Here is a 15,213-nt window from a genome sequence, read left to right as displayed (position 1 = left end):
GCAGCCCCGCCCCGCCCGCGCCTGCCGCCCGGAGCGGCGGGGCCGGGCTGTGCCGGCGAGCGCGGGGCGGCAGCTGCGCACCTGCCCTGACATCTGCCCTGGGGCTTTGTCTGCCCGACCACCCGCCCTGCGCACCGCCGCCGCGCCGTGTCTGCACCAGCCAAGGCACCTGCGCACCCACACAGCCGTGCCTGCACCAACCAAGGCACCCGTGCACCCCTCCACCCATGCATGCGCCAACTTGTGCACCCACCCGCGCACTCATACATCACCCACCTATTCCTGCTTCAACTCGTGCACCTGCACACCCACACGCCCATTCCTGCACCAGCCAATGCACCCCTTCACCCATGCGTGTACCAACTTGTGTGCCCACCCACCCACGCATGCATGCACCCATATATCACCCACCTATTCCTGCATCAACTCATGCACCTGTGCACCCACACACCCGTTCCTGCACCAGCCAAGGCACCTGCGCACCCACCCACTCATGCACCAACCAATGCACCCATGCATGCACCCACCCATGCACTCATACACTCATATATCAAGCCACCCACACCCAATTCATGCACCGCTCCACCAACCCATCCACCTGCCCATGTACCAATCTACACTCCAATCCACATCCATCCATCTACACCCCAACTCTGCAACCACCCACCCACATGCCCCTACATCCACCCACCCACTTCCTTTTGCACTTTGACTTCAGTTATTACATATATATATATAGATATATCTTTTACATAAAAACAACTGTGCCAACATGTTTTGTTACCTGAAAGCTCTCCCCAGACAATGGCCAGGTGCTATGGAACAAATCTGGTTAAGGCAAGTGATGGAAGGAAGCAATCAGAGGACAACAGACAAACCCCATCTATCCCATCTAATTTTGGTGTATTACTGCTGGCAATTTGTGGCTGCCTCTGAAAGCTGCTCTAAGCTTACATTTTTATAAAATGTTCCATAAAAAAGATTAAGATTGCCTTTAATAAAGGTAGGTACCCACCCTTCCACATGCTAAATCAGTAGGGAGATGACAGTGTGTGCTCATGAATGACCATAAACCATCCCTGTCAGGAAACACAGAGCATGGACAGCAAAGTGCTTTTCAGAGGCACCTGCAGCAGAAGCTCTCTGGGAAGAAAAGACCCAAAGCCAACTTGATTGATTCAGCCCTGCACGGGAGAGGAGTGATTTCATACTTAATGATGTTGAATTGCACATCATTTCTAGTTTCTTTGATGCTGTTTGCATTAACATGCACTCTGTATGGCAGGAGCAGAGAGGATTCGACAGGAACAGCTTGAAGATAAAGGTGCATTGGAGCTGTGTGGGGTGGACGTGCTGGGCCAGGCAGAGGGAGGTGCAGAGACTGAGACTTTCATGGCACTAAGGCACCTGAGGTCTAAATAGGTTTTTGCACATATGAAAAAACCTACATTAACAACAGCAAAAAAAAAATCCCTCAGAAACATGCTCTTCCATTACCCGTAGTGTTTGCTTCTACCTTCTTTATGCTCCCCTCAATCAGTGCTCTACATAATGCTGTGATATGAAAGGAGCTCCCTTGGTTCTTGACAGCACATGGTGTCAGTGTTTGCTGGGATGGCAAAGCTCCTGCTCCAGCCTCAGCACCTGCCCACGGCACCTGTGGGGCAGCACCAGCACAACGAGGGGCACTCTGCGTTCTGGGAGGGAGATTGGGCACAGACAAACCCAGCCCAAAATACGGCATAAAGTTATTCAAAAGGTCTGGACCATAATTTTGACCTTCTAGATGTGAAATTCAGAGACAGGCTGGCTGGGGTCACCCTGAGGGGGTACCACTGTTGAAGTCACTCTGTTGCTCCTGGTTTCCATTTCTTTGCAGTGGGTTTTGCAGCCAGAAGCATCATTTGCAATCAGCAGCTGCTGAAGAATGTTTAGGCTTCTGGTAAAAATCCCAAACAACTCAACTCTTCCCCCCAAAACCCCAAGCCAGGCTAAAACTTTAAGGAAAAATCTCCAACAACTTGGGTTGAAACCTCGCCACAAAGCTGAAGCCTTTCCCTGATGCATCAGACCAGAAATAATATGGGATAAGGCAGTGAGGGTTCCCCTGATCTGAGTCAGCATGAGTGACGTGTGTCTGTAATGCAAGGTGTTGCATGTCACATCTTGACATGATATGTATGGCTTCTGGCAGGGGAACAAAAAGAAATCAAGCCTTTGCTGTTTTGTCTTTAGTCTCAAGTGTGATTTGGAGGAAACTGTCTCAGTGAATTGGCAAAATGGGCTGATGGCTGCCAAACTACAGCACCAGGAGAGAGGCACTGCACCATTCCAGGAGTGACAAGGGAGGGAGGGAGGGAGCAATAACCCCTCCATATCCCATGAGGTGCTGGGAGAAGGGGTGGCACAAAGGTTCAGTAACGGGGACCTGCTGAGACTCACATTGAAGGGAGGTTGATGCATCCATCGGCATAGGAAAATCCCATCCTGTGTTTTCCCAGAGAGCCCTGGACTCTCTGTCTTCATGGTTAAAGCCAACAAGAAACGAGGTCTCTAACTTGGACACTAGTTTCTGCACTGAAGTCAGCTGAATTACCTAGGGTGAATTTGACTATCTAATCCCTTCAATCTGAAAAACAGATGTGTATATGCACAGATCTACCCCAAAGCTTTTCAAAAAAGGTTCATTTTGCTTTTGCCTTCTTCTTACACACAATGGTAAGAAGCAGAAATATGGCTCCTCAAGTCATTGCGGCTGCCCTGAGCTAGAGTTGATGCAAATGAAAGGCAGATAAAAATGTAAAATATCCTTTTTCCAGAAAAATCAGAGCATAGGATTGGGTTTTTTTTAAATTTATCATTATATGTTTAAAATTTGTGCCAGTGGCACTAAACATTATGGCCTAAATTTCATTGTAATACTATATAATAAATAGCAATTAACCCCTTCAAATTTTAGATTAAGTCAAGCCAATGCAGTGGCTGAAGTGTTTGCTGAACCAACTGGATCAGGAGATTCTTGAGACTCTAAGCCCATTTCCTAGAGACCCATTACTTCTCAGGATGCACAGGAAGATGTTCTTCCCTTCAGTTCACTCCAGTTTGAGAAAACCTTCAGGGATTGAAGCCAAAGAGGGAACAGGAGATGGCACTTTCCCCCATATGAGTCTTTATAAGGATTTGGTGATTAGGAACACCCCAGCCTGCTGCCAAAGAGGTAATATTTCCTGTGTTCAAAATGTCCATTTCAAATGCAGAATCAGTTTTGATAACTGTGTTCTTCCCCTTGCCCCATCTGTCCATCATACTTAAGATTAGCATGTGATTTAAATTAAGAGCACAGTAACTAATGTATGTTACTTTTTTCTGCAGTGCACCTTAACACAAACATTAAAATAAGTCATGGAGTAGAGGCATCAGGCATCAGTTTGGCACATAAATGAAAATTATTAAGTAACTTTAAACTCAATATGCAGATTCTTAAATAAATATGGTAATAGCATATCCATATTTTCATGAGTGAAAAAAGAGTACCAGGCTTCAGTGAGGAAGTATCAGTTGTTCCTTAGGAAAATAATTAAAAAGTACAAATGAAGAACAAGATTAATTTAAATAATCAATTTTGTGTTTCCTGCTAGCTGATTTAAATCATGATGAAAATTGTTGATTAAAGCCCCTTATTTAAATCTGTGCCCATTAATGAGAGTGCAAGCCTATGAACACAAGCCCATAATAGTAATAAAAGACTCTGTAGAGAAGAAATAACTTTCACAAGAATACTTCCAGGGCTGGAAAAACATCATCCATCCTTTGCATGAAGAAATACATCTTACCCAGCCAAGCAATTCTTCTCCCCTAAGCTCTTAACCCCATAAAAAGAGCAGGGATATGGCAATAAGTCATAGGATATTCACAGCCACATTATGTAAGTACAACTGAACTGGTGATCCTTTTCACTAACGGTTGGAGAGGAAGATGAAGTATTGCTGGAATAATTAAAAAGACAGGTTTGAATTCCCTAAATAATGCAGACGAATGCCCTGTCCAGCTATTCATCTTGGTGGCAGCAGCCTTTTAAGGTCTTGAGCAGTTGCACAGGGAGGACGGCTGAATGATGCTGGGTGGAGCAGGCCTGTGCCAACCCAAGCACCATGTGCTCCTATGCAGCCCCTGGCCTCGTTCCAAAATGCTGTTTAAGGGCCACTACTCTGGTACCAGAACAGTTACTCTCACAACTACACCTCAATTCTCCTCTAAACTTAAGATGCCTTTGCTTTCCTTGTCAGTCAAAATCCGAGCACAAAAGCATCCATTATGAATTTATAGCAAGTGTAGACAACTGCCTTTCACTGAGGGCTATACGTGTATCATCAGCCCATACCGGTATTTTACATGCCCACCATCCACTGAAATGGCTCTTCCCTGTGGTCCTATAATCCACATTGCTTTTTAGTCCTCTTCAAGGAATTTGGGAGTGCAAATTCAGTAAAAAGTGCCGTGGTACAGCCCCATGGCCTGCCTCTCTATTAGCAAGGGTGACAGTAATCTCTATTTCTGTGCCGCTTAGTCCTCCCTCCTGCACTCCCCTTTCCTGGGCTCCAGTGGTGTCTCCCACAGAGATATCTGCCCTTCTGGGAAGTGTACCATGGAATTAAAGCCTGAAGGCATGACCTTCACTGTACCGAAATCAGTCACCAGATGACAGAAAAAGAGAATAGATAAATTTCACGAAGGGGGTTTTAAAGTTATTGTATATTTTTGAGGTATGATTTCTGGTATGCCTGGTATTGCTACTGCCAACATTCTTATTGTTGAACGATCAAAAGATACACAAAGATCTATAAGTAGGGATATTTACACAGGCTTATCCTCACACACCTGTGATTCTCCCCCTTCAACTCCTATTTCTGAAGGCAGCAATGGGCCCCAACCCTGCAAGGCAGAACACAAGATGCTCGGCAGTTTCCACCTTCCCAGGACGCTGGTTGCAGGATATGGCTGCTCCAACTCCACGGATAACTCTGGGACCATGCAGGAGCTTCAGTCCTGTGATGTGTCCTGAGCATGGTCCTGTCCTGCCTGAAATGATGGCAGTGTGGAACTTTATCAAGCTCAAATCCCTGTTGCCACCTGCCAGAGCCTGCAGGTCCCGGCAGCAGGATAGAGGACCCCTGCTGTGTCTTATCTGTGGGTGCTGAGCAGATACTGGTTCAGGGACTTCTTGGCCTCTGTGATAAAGTTATAGGGATCCATGAACAAATTCATTTGCTCCTTTTTCTCCCCAGGGTTACACTTCTGTGTCACACTGCCCTGCAAATCTGCTTCCAAAAGGCTGCCTTCTTTCTTCAAAGATAATTTCCAGTGCTAAGCAAGATCTCTCAGAGCCCTTGACTTTGCAACTGGCAAAGTTTACAACATGTTTACAATACCCTGCATAATTTGGATATGAGATAATGTGTAGTATAGTTCTTCAGTGGTGCACAGTGGGAAAAGAACAAGTGCAAAAAAAAAGGTAATGCAAAGCCAAGAAAAACAGATGGTAGCGAGCTCTCCAAGGGGCAAGAATGAATAAATAACTGCAGATTTTTTTTTTTCTGAGGAAAAATGTATTGTCAAATCAATAACAGTTTTTAGGAAATGCAAACTAGATCAAATGTGCATTTTTTCAGTATTAAACAATGGCACTTCATCAGGACTGATGGTCTGCACTGCACGTGTTTGCCTACATGAATCAGAGACAAGTAAAAATAGCATTGCTCCAAAAAGTTCTTATTTGACCTCAAGGTTACATTTCATACTTCCTGGGAAGTTCTGCTATAGGTAACAAGCCAAAAGTTCAGGTGGAAATCAGAGTGCCCCAGCACTTACTGTGCCCTTTAGCAGCATTGCATCTTTGATAATCTTAGTCAGGGCTGCAATTCTTAGAGAGCAGAACCTCTTGACAATTTTGGGAACTTTCCTGTGCCTGCTGTTAGGGCCACAGAAAACTATACTTGTTTAATACATCTGTGCACACTTCCAGAATGATTAACTGATAACTTTTTTTCTTTTTGACCACGTCAGGTCAAGCTAGAGGTGGAAAAAGAGATACTTAAAAAAGGCCAAGTATACAAATACTCTCATTCTTCTCCAGCAAAAGATTTTTTCGCCTCTCTTAAGTTGCCCAGATGAAGCTAAGCAGCATATGGGATGCATGAAAGTTGCTCTCTGCAAATCTGTCAATCCGTTTTAGCCACGCTGTGCCTCAATCCCAACTCTGCTCGGAGCACGGTGTCCCTGCGCAGGCGCTGCCAACTGGCCCACACTCAGCTCTTCACCAGGAGACAAACCCGCTCCTGCCACAGGATCCACGGGCCCAAAGAGCAGAAGCTGGAAGGCACCAAATCTCTCGTGCTCTCTCTCTAGCCATGGTGCAAAAATAATCTTTGTAGCATCTTCAGTGCTCGCTGGGCTACAGTGATGTGGTGGGCTGGGGAGAAGAAGGAATCCCAGCCTGGAAGGAGCTCTGACAGTGGGCAAAAACCTCTTGACAAGTAGCTGTGGAAGAGGCTTGTTTGCTCAAGTTTCCAGGCTGAGTGCTCTGGGCTTGGGGACTAGCACAGACCAAGCCCTGCAATCGTGGAGGTCTCCTGGTCAAGCTCCCTGAGGAGTTACATCTGGGAAGAGGCAGCCACAGCCCCAAAGCAGAGAATGAGCAATGACCAGAGCTGAGCTCCCAGAGCACCACCACACAACAGCGCTTTGTTTTGTTCTAGAAGTTTTGTTCTAGAAGTTTTGTTCTAGAAGATCTGGACTCACAGGGTTGGCTGATGGTAAAAATTAACTGCCCTTCCCCAGCATGTCAATAAATCAAAGTGATGGGGTACTTCTGGGAAGCCAGAAGCCAGCAGAAGTGATCGGAAGGGTCCCCTCTTCATCTGACTGTTTTTTGGGAGGCGGCGAATGCTCCGTTATCATGCCCACAACACCTGTGATAATATTTTCATTCAAGCTCAATTTTCTGTTCTGCCCATGCAAATATGAAGAGCAAAGTCACTGCTACTGCCTTAGTTTTTTTCTCTTTCTGCTGGGAGCAGAACCTGAGCTCGTTAAAGCCATGTACTCCTAAGTTCTGGAAGCAATCACTTCTGCTATGCAAAGGGAACCCTCTCTCTAAAAATCAGTCTTTCTTGAAAAGCAATAAGCCCACAGATGTACCTCCCAGCTGCTAAAAGCCCTTGCTCCCCACTCTGTAGGTGCCAAGCCCTCCTCCCTCTAAAAGCAACTCCAAAAGAAAACCAGGCCCCAGGGATGTCCAGGGAGCACCTCAGAATTTACAGAGGTGCAGTTGGGTCCATGTGCCTGTGGGAGCTGCTGTGAAGTCGGTCAGATGTGGCTCCTTCTGAAACAGGACATGTTCCAAAGGGACACGAGCTCTCGGAAGATGCAATCACTGAGAACACCTCCAGCTCCATCCCCAAGCTGCAAACTAAAGTACTTGCTTTTGTTAGAGCATACGGCAAAACCCTGCATCCTACACGTGTTTTAATGCCAAGAGTGACTCTTAGTTTGGCATCCTACATGGCAAAGAAGCCAGCAGGAGTTTTGTCCAACAGAGAAGAGGGATGAAAGCAGGCAGTTTATCCCACTGCCATTTCAGTTGGTCTTCATTTCCTGGTCTGCATCACATCCCTGGGTCAGTCCACCTCTGGCCATTCTTGACTGTTGTTGGTCCCTTCACCTGAGAGAATGTGTTTCTGTACCTGACCCTTATATTGCAGGCTGCAAAAGACTCCATTGGAAGTACTTTGTAACCCAAAGCATTTTTCTATCACAAACAATCCTTTGCAGCAAATTCTAGGTAGGTTGGTATTGTAGAGTAATGTAATTCCAATCACCTGGTAGAATACTTTTCTATTGCTCCTTTACAAGTATCAGTACCCAGCCTATATTCCCTCTCATACTTAAGCCTCCAAAATTACTCTGTTCAAAGCAACCTGCATTTATAAACTGATGTGCTCCTGCATTCAAGAGATTTGCCAAGTGCTAAATATAAGGTTTCTCACTATAGTCAAAATCAAATTCGAATTCCAGCTGCCTCTCTGCTAATATGCAGCAAAGGTTTAGCAGTACAAAGCCGTGTTTTAGAATCAGACACCAAAGATGACTAAATAAAACTGAAAGGGGAATCAGTACAAGCCTGGAATTAGCTTGCTGAAGATACCAGAGTTCATTTCCTCCCCCTGACAGAAGGAGCCACCTTGTGACCTTTAGTGATCAGAGCAAATAGGATCATGGCTTTGCCAAGTCTGCCCCCCTCCATCCCCAGCAGTGCCCTGACTGAAAAATCAGCTTCAACCTCCACTGGCCAGGGCAGGAGGACTGCAGGATGCTCAAACCAGTGCAGCAGGTTCAGATACTGCCCTCACTCCCATGGGCTGTGATCCATCTCCTCCCTCTCAGTGGATGCTCTCCAGCAGTCCAAGCACACATTGAGATCTGAAGAACAACTCCTGGGTTTACCTTGTGGTCTCTGTTCAAAACAAAGGACTCTTCTTTCTTTGATTTGACCAAGATGGTAAAACCAGGAAGGTGCCCGAAGTTGGCAGGGTGAGTTGATGAGATGTTGAGTGCAGGCAGGAGCAGGAAGGCATCCCAGGGGTGGGCAGGCAGTTACTTCCTTGGCTTTGCTAACCTGGCTCTTTCAAAACAGCATTAAAATTGCCAATGAAAAAAAAGAATTCCTCACTTTGGCTATAGCAATAAAGTTGAAGGGATTTAAAGCGTATGGCAGCAATAAAAAGTTGTTCATCTTCTCTCTCCCACCCATCCCCATTAGCTGTAACTCTGGGGCATTATCTCTCTGAGCACCCTGGATGCTACAATTATGCTGATGGCTACATGAGAGAGATGGAAAACAACCTGCTGAAAACAAAGACTTCTCTTGACTATTACATACACACGGGTTTGCCAAGACACCTTGTTCTCTCCCTGCAGCCCTTCTGCTAGTACCATTCTGGGTCTCCTCTGAGCACAGATGGGACAATACCACCAGGTTGTTTGCTGTTCTTGCCTTGCTAATGTCAGTGACCTGATTTACAAATCAGACTCAGACCACTGCTCCTGTTTGGTGCATGGCACAAGCTGGTGCTGGTCCTCAGAGACTTGCACACAGTCAATTTTCAACAACAGAAAGGATTTTCACCCTTTAAGAGGCGAGGGTTAGCACAGCTCCTTGGCAATGTATAAATTGAAAGGATAAATTGTAGGAGCGGGTATTCCAGAGCAGTGGCACAGTCTCTAGTAAAAACCCCTGCTATCCAAATTCAATTAGACATAGACCAGGAGGGAAAGAAAAAAGGCAGAAAACCCCACAGTTGTGCAGGTCTGTCAACATGGAGTATGTGGCACCTCTCCCAGCAGCATCCAAGTATGGGAGTGGGTAACCTGCTGATGGAGCTTCCTCTGCCAGACAGCACCTGGGTGTTCCTCTGCTGTGCTCCAGGCGTAGATGTGCCCTGTTTTGGGCAGAGCAGACTCTCCCAAGACTGGGCATTGATGGCACAAGAACAAAAATCCCCCTCTCCACCAGTGTGGCTGAGCAGGAGAGGAGAGAACACCAATCCTCAATTCAGCAAAGGGAGATGATCATATTATACTTGAAAGCCACGGTGGCTGATGGGCTGCACTTGCAGGGCTGGGATAGAGCAGCACCAGCCCTGTCAGAGGGCAGGGAAGGGATCCAGTATTGTCCAAAGCGAACTTTTAAAGAATGCAGGCAAGAAGGCAACGTGCAGCAGGACCTGAAGCTCCAGTTGCCCTGCCCGAGGTGGGTTGCCTGGCTCTTGCCCAACTGCTCCACCCAGCTCAGCTGAGCCTGGACATTGCCACAGAGCACAGGCCATGCTCTGGGCACCATCAAACGTATCACCATCCTTCCTCTTGACTACAGAGGATGCAAAAGAGGATGCAAAAAAGGATGCGAGGTTTGCTGCCAGAAAATCCTGTCTGAATAAATAATGCTGTTTTAAATTTGAAATGGTGAAGCTTGGGGAGCTGATCCTCACTGTGTTTGAGGCAACTGCCTCCTGCCAGATAAACGCACACACCACCGAGTTCATGAGCTGCTGCAGCAGTACCTAAGGCCGGTTGGAAAAGCCAATATGGTCTATTTCTCCTGCAAGATCTCCCAGGGGAAATATGCCTTAGCCAAGCTAAATACTTCACTTGTGCTATATCTGTGTGTCAATTGCATGTTTTAAGGTTTTGTTTCGAATGAGAAAGAAGTCAGACCTTGCTGAAAAGACTGGGTTTGGCATTCTCAGAGAAAAGCAGTGCATGGTCCTGCTCCCTGACATCTGAGCCACAATAAGTAACAAATGAGGGCCACACTGCCACAAACTCTCTTTTCCAGGCTTCCCACACAAACAAGGCACTAATTATGGGTTTTCTTGCATGGCTGGAGGCCAACACGCCTCCAGGCAGCATGGGGACAGCCCTACACCAGCTAGTTTCTGTTGACTGACAAGCATCTCCTCCTTTTCTTCTTCTGGCTAAAGGCTGACTCAGTTTGTGATGGCAGAAGCCTTGCAAGAGCAATATTAAAGGTGCTTGTAAAAACAAAAAAACAAACACACCACACCTCTGCCATCATTTGTCACCTGCCCCAGACATGTTTCACACACTTCTCACTTGCAGGAAATCATCCATGACTTGAGGAAATGCTCTTTTTGAGGTCTTCATCTCTGTGTATTTTGTGTTTTTAAGTGAACCTGTCTAAGACACAGGCCTGGGAAAAGGAGCTGCAAACAAGGGTGAGGACCAACCCTGGGGTTGGCAGTGCCACGCTGCCCTCTCCTGCCAGGCTCCCCAATAGGTGCTAATCCACTGTCTGTGATTACTCTCTCTAGGATCTTTAAATCCTGGCTTTGGGGATTAAGGAGTCCCCCCCTTCCCTAATGAGGGAATTCTCCCTTAATCCATTCCTGCTGGCACAACACCACCAGGGACAAACCCAGCATTTTCTGGGAAGTATGGTTCTGACTCTTTGTATTTCGAGCCCTTTAAGGAATACCACACCACACCTGTGCTTGAGAGTTCTTCAGCATCACATCTGACTCTGGTTACAGATCACACCTCATTACCAAAAACCCTTCCGCTCTGCCCCTTATGGCGTTGTGGTGGTGTTATGTGGGGTCTCCCACCACGGTACAAGCACTGTAAGCCCTTCTCAGCCTCACTGCCCCGGGTGTTCTGGAGACAACCTCTCCACAAAGGATGGAGCCTTTTGGGTTTGTTATCACTGCTCAGCACTCAGTGGTTGAAGCAAATAGAAACAAGAACTGAGGAAAAGTGCCAAAACACAGTCAATCTTTAACCAGCTCAAGGAAAATATGGTCTCACTCGTCCTTATTCAGCGTTCACCTCTGGGCGGCTTTCACCAGTTTTAAGCCACTTTTCAAGGCTGCCAAAGCCTGCACAAAGCAAGCAGGTTTGTTTTATTGTTGTCTTCCCCCCAGTCCTCCAGTGCCCAGCTGCTTTTCCACCCATGCTTGCAAGAACTCCCTTCTTTCTGGGGATGCTTTTGCCAGGTGACCTGTGGACACCGACACCAGCCACACTGAGCCCATCCCACAGCAAGGAGCACGTCCCACTTCCCGCTTTGCCTCATCCACAGGGCTGTGCTCACCCATCCCAGCTTTTCAGTCTATTTTTTTTGTTGGCAGGGCTGGCTGAAAGTCTGCCTCCCACCCTGTACTATCCCTGTGCCAGCCCTGGTTTATGGGACAGCTGATGGGGGAAAGGATAATGGACATTGTAATGCTCTGTCACCCTCAACCTGAAAATTCAACCCCCAGCTCCCAAAGTAACCTGGCTCCAAGAAAGTCAGATTTTGTATGTAAAAGCCTTAAAAAAAAAAATCAAGATCTATATAAGCTGTTTACAACCTACATAAGACTAATTTACCCAGGGGAAAAAAATGTGACTCTTCATAGATCTAAAAAGAAACAACCTGTCTGCCAACATCAGCTATTAAAAGCATCCTGAAATATAGCCTGTTTCCATCGTTCTGGGGTCTGACTCGGGAGGGCTGGAGCACGACACGGCGCTTTTGCCGTCTCAGGAGCTCCCTCCAGCGTGGCGAGCGGCAGCTCCGGCTCGGCCCGCGCTCCCGGACACTCACACCCACAGCGGCTCTGGCCGCTGCCCTTCTCGGCCCGCTGGTGCTGCAGATCCAGCACGCAGAGGAGGGGTCGGCGCACACCCGGGCCCCTCGACCGTCTTTGATTTAAGCCCCTCATTAGCAGCGGCGAGCCCAGCCCTGGGGCAGAGCACCCTCCATCTCGCTGATTTATACCCTCTTCATCTGCTGCAGCAAGGATGATTTTTCTTTTTAATCCGTTTTCGCTCTGGTGTGCTCCAGCTTAGCGCGAGCTTTGCTGGGGGAAGGGAGGCTGGATGTGATTTGTGCCAGGGCCGGGAACAAAGAGGCAGAAAGCAATCGCCTTCCACTGCTCGAAGCCCGGGCAGGGAAGGGTCCGCGGCACCAGCCAGCTTCCCCCCCCCCCGCCCATTTATTTTCCCAAGGCTTTGCCCAGCTCTGTTTACGCGTGGCACTAATAAGCTTTGGGAGGCAGCAGCATTGCTTTAAGCTTTGAATTGCTGTTCACAAAAAGAAATGTTCATCCCGACAGGCTCATTGTCATGGCAACGGGAGATTTCCCTCCCCCCCCCACCCCCCTATAAGGGTGCCGCTGCCGGAGAGGCGATGCGCGCCTGGCTTGTCCCGAGGGATTTAGCCCTGCTGAGGGCAGGTATGATGGGAGCCGCGGTGGGAAGTGGATGGAAGCAACAGGAGAGGCACATTCCCCAAGGAGCATCTCTAGAGCAGGACATCTCCAGCGTACCACAGACCCAAACGAAAGATGGGGACGGGTGAAGTTTAGCTGGCTCTGACATAAGTACATAGCAAAGGGGGGATGATGGAATTAGGACCTTGGGATAATCCTAAATAATACCTGCTCCCTTTAATGAGTTACTTGGATCGATAATACTCTTCTGTGAATTACATTTCCATGTAGCCCCTGCTGCCCAGGCGTGGTGACGCTGCACCACTTGCACACTCTGGCACAGGGTGAACCCTGTGCTAAGAGATCTTAGCAGAGCCATAAAATTAACACATTTGCTCTTCCAGTCAACAGTGGAGAACCAACGCAGAGCTGGTTTGGTTACTTGGCTTGCACAGAAAGCTCTGGAGCCCTGATTGGTTGCAGACTGCAAAAGCACAATTTTACAAAGGTAAACTTTCAGAGAGTTCAAACATTTTTGGCTAAGAGGGTGTTTGCTAGGACATGTTTTACACCTGCTGTGATCACAACAAGCAAGCAAACATGACCGTCACCTCCTACAGCAAGTGCTTCTCCCCTGTGCCACATGCCAAGGCATTCATCAGAGCAAGCTGGACCCCAAGAGTCATGAGGTGAGAGTGGGAAAAGCATTACAAAGGAGTTTGAGCACTGTGGCTCTCACCATGAAGGCCACCTGCTGCCCCCAGGTAATGCTCAAAGAACCCCAGAGTGACTCTTTTAAGGATGTTGGTGGTATCACTTATTGGCATTTCAGTTCCTGGAGGACTGGTCTCTCCAGAGCACAGGCTGACAAGGGTACAGTTTTGCTGGTGGCATGTAGGTGTCCTCGAGAAACTCACACAGAAGAAAACCTTCATGTAGAGAATGCACAGACAGCAATCCCTGCTCTTGGGAGCTTCCAGCTCAAAACCTTGATCCTTTTCATGAGGAAGCCAGACAAGGACCTAGAAGTAAGTTGGGAACAAATGCTACAGCAATGTTCTTCCTGGAAAACACACAAATACACCTGGCAATGCTAAGCACTGAATGGAATCAGTCACAATTTAAAGTCTAACATCGTCGGCTCTAAATGAGCTCCATGGAGAACACAGAGCAAGAAGAATCTACTTCCCCAAGATGGGAATGACACTCAGTTTTTCCTGGCCACCAGACTTCAGCTGGAGCAGGAACTCACATTCCCAGCACTGCCTAGGCCTGGCAGTCAGCCAAGGTGAGAGCCAAGGTGACAAATTCTGAGTGAATTAGAGAAAAGCCATTTTTTGCTAGAGATGCTGCTTTGATTTTGGATGGCAGAAGCTCACCTGACCCAATATAGACCCAAGAGGTCCTTTCCTTTTGGAAAACCACTCAGAATGAACATGTACTTTTCTTTAGTGGACTGGCTGCTGTCATCTGCTCGTCATTGTGGAAATCTTTGCAATGCCACCTCTAGGCTAATAGTGGGAAAGCAAGAGCCGCGTGTTCTACTGTTGGCTTTTTTTTTTTCTGTCACAACATGTATCATCAAACGAGTGCTGAAATGCTGCCCATTTCACACAGAATTACTGCCTGTAGTAAGATTTCGTTAATTGCAAACGAGAGCAGGACTTGGCCCACACAGTGGAAGTAATAGATGGTCCCTACAATTAAACATTAAGTGTACATCCATTGATTTACCTGCAGTACTTCAAAATAATTAGGCTGGCACAATACATCTTAGTCTCTGTGAATTTAATATCCCAGAAATCATTTAAAGTCTTTCTGATTCTACCTGCTTTGTGAAATGCTGTATTTCTCCTGTGACTCAGTGCTAAAGCAAGGGCAATTTAGTAAAATCCAATGAGGCATGCATTGCATGCTAAAATACATTTTCTTTTTCTGTTTCCCAGGTGAAGAGTTTTCTTTTTCCATATGGTTCATTAGATTTACCTTCCTAAAGAATTTGAATTTTTATTCATCCTTTGGAAAGTCCTTAAGATGGTGTAAACAAGAAAGGAAACTTTCAGGAAGACAGGAGAGAAAGTTCTCAAGAACATTTAAAGCACCCCAGAAAGTCAACATCAATTTCCTTGGTCTCCATTCCCAGGCTATTAACTACAGTGCCACTGTGAATGATTAACCTTTTCTGAATGTATCTGACTTCTGCCTGTATAAAACCAGCCTTTAAGAATCCTGCCTCAAGGAGGGAAAAATAAAGGGGCATCTGATATGCCTTCAGGTCTGGAGCTTGGTGAAGTACAAGGGACTTGCAGCAGATACAGCACCTCCTTACTTTGCTGGTTTAGCTTTGAATGAACAAGTAAATCTGAAGCTGGAAAAACAAGACACTTATTGCCAGTAACTGAAATGAGGGACAAGGCAGAGAGCTGCTGGTTATAAAAGCAGA

At 46.9% G+C, this 15,213-nt stretch overlaps 1 protein-coding gene across 4 annotated transcripts in view; it reads right to left on the bottom strand.

Annotated features, from left to right (window-relative positions):
• Nucleotides 1-15,213, bottom strand: part of PAK5 (p21 (RAC1) activated kinase 5) — a 162,736-nt gene that overhangs the window by 87,430 nt on the left and 60,093 nt on the right. The gene's annotated exons all lie outside the window — the stretch shown is intronic.

Source organism: Corvus kubaryi, unplaced genomic scaffold (genome assembly GCF_017639235.1).
Source record: "Corvus kubaryi isolate FWS band 111438036 unplaced genomic scaffold, C.kubaryi_AGA036_p1.0 70, whole genome shotgun sequence".
NCBI classification, from domain to species: domain Eukaryota; kingdom Metazoa; phylum Chordata; class Aves; order Passeriformes; family Corvidae; genus Corvus; species Corvus kubaryi.
Note: the sequence above shows the minus strand (reverse complement) of the source record. Positions and strands in the feature narration are given on the sequence as shown.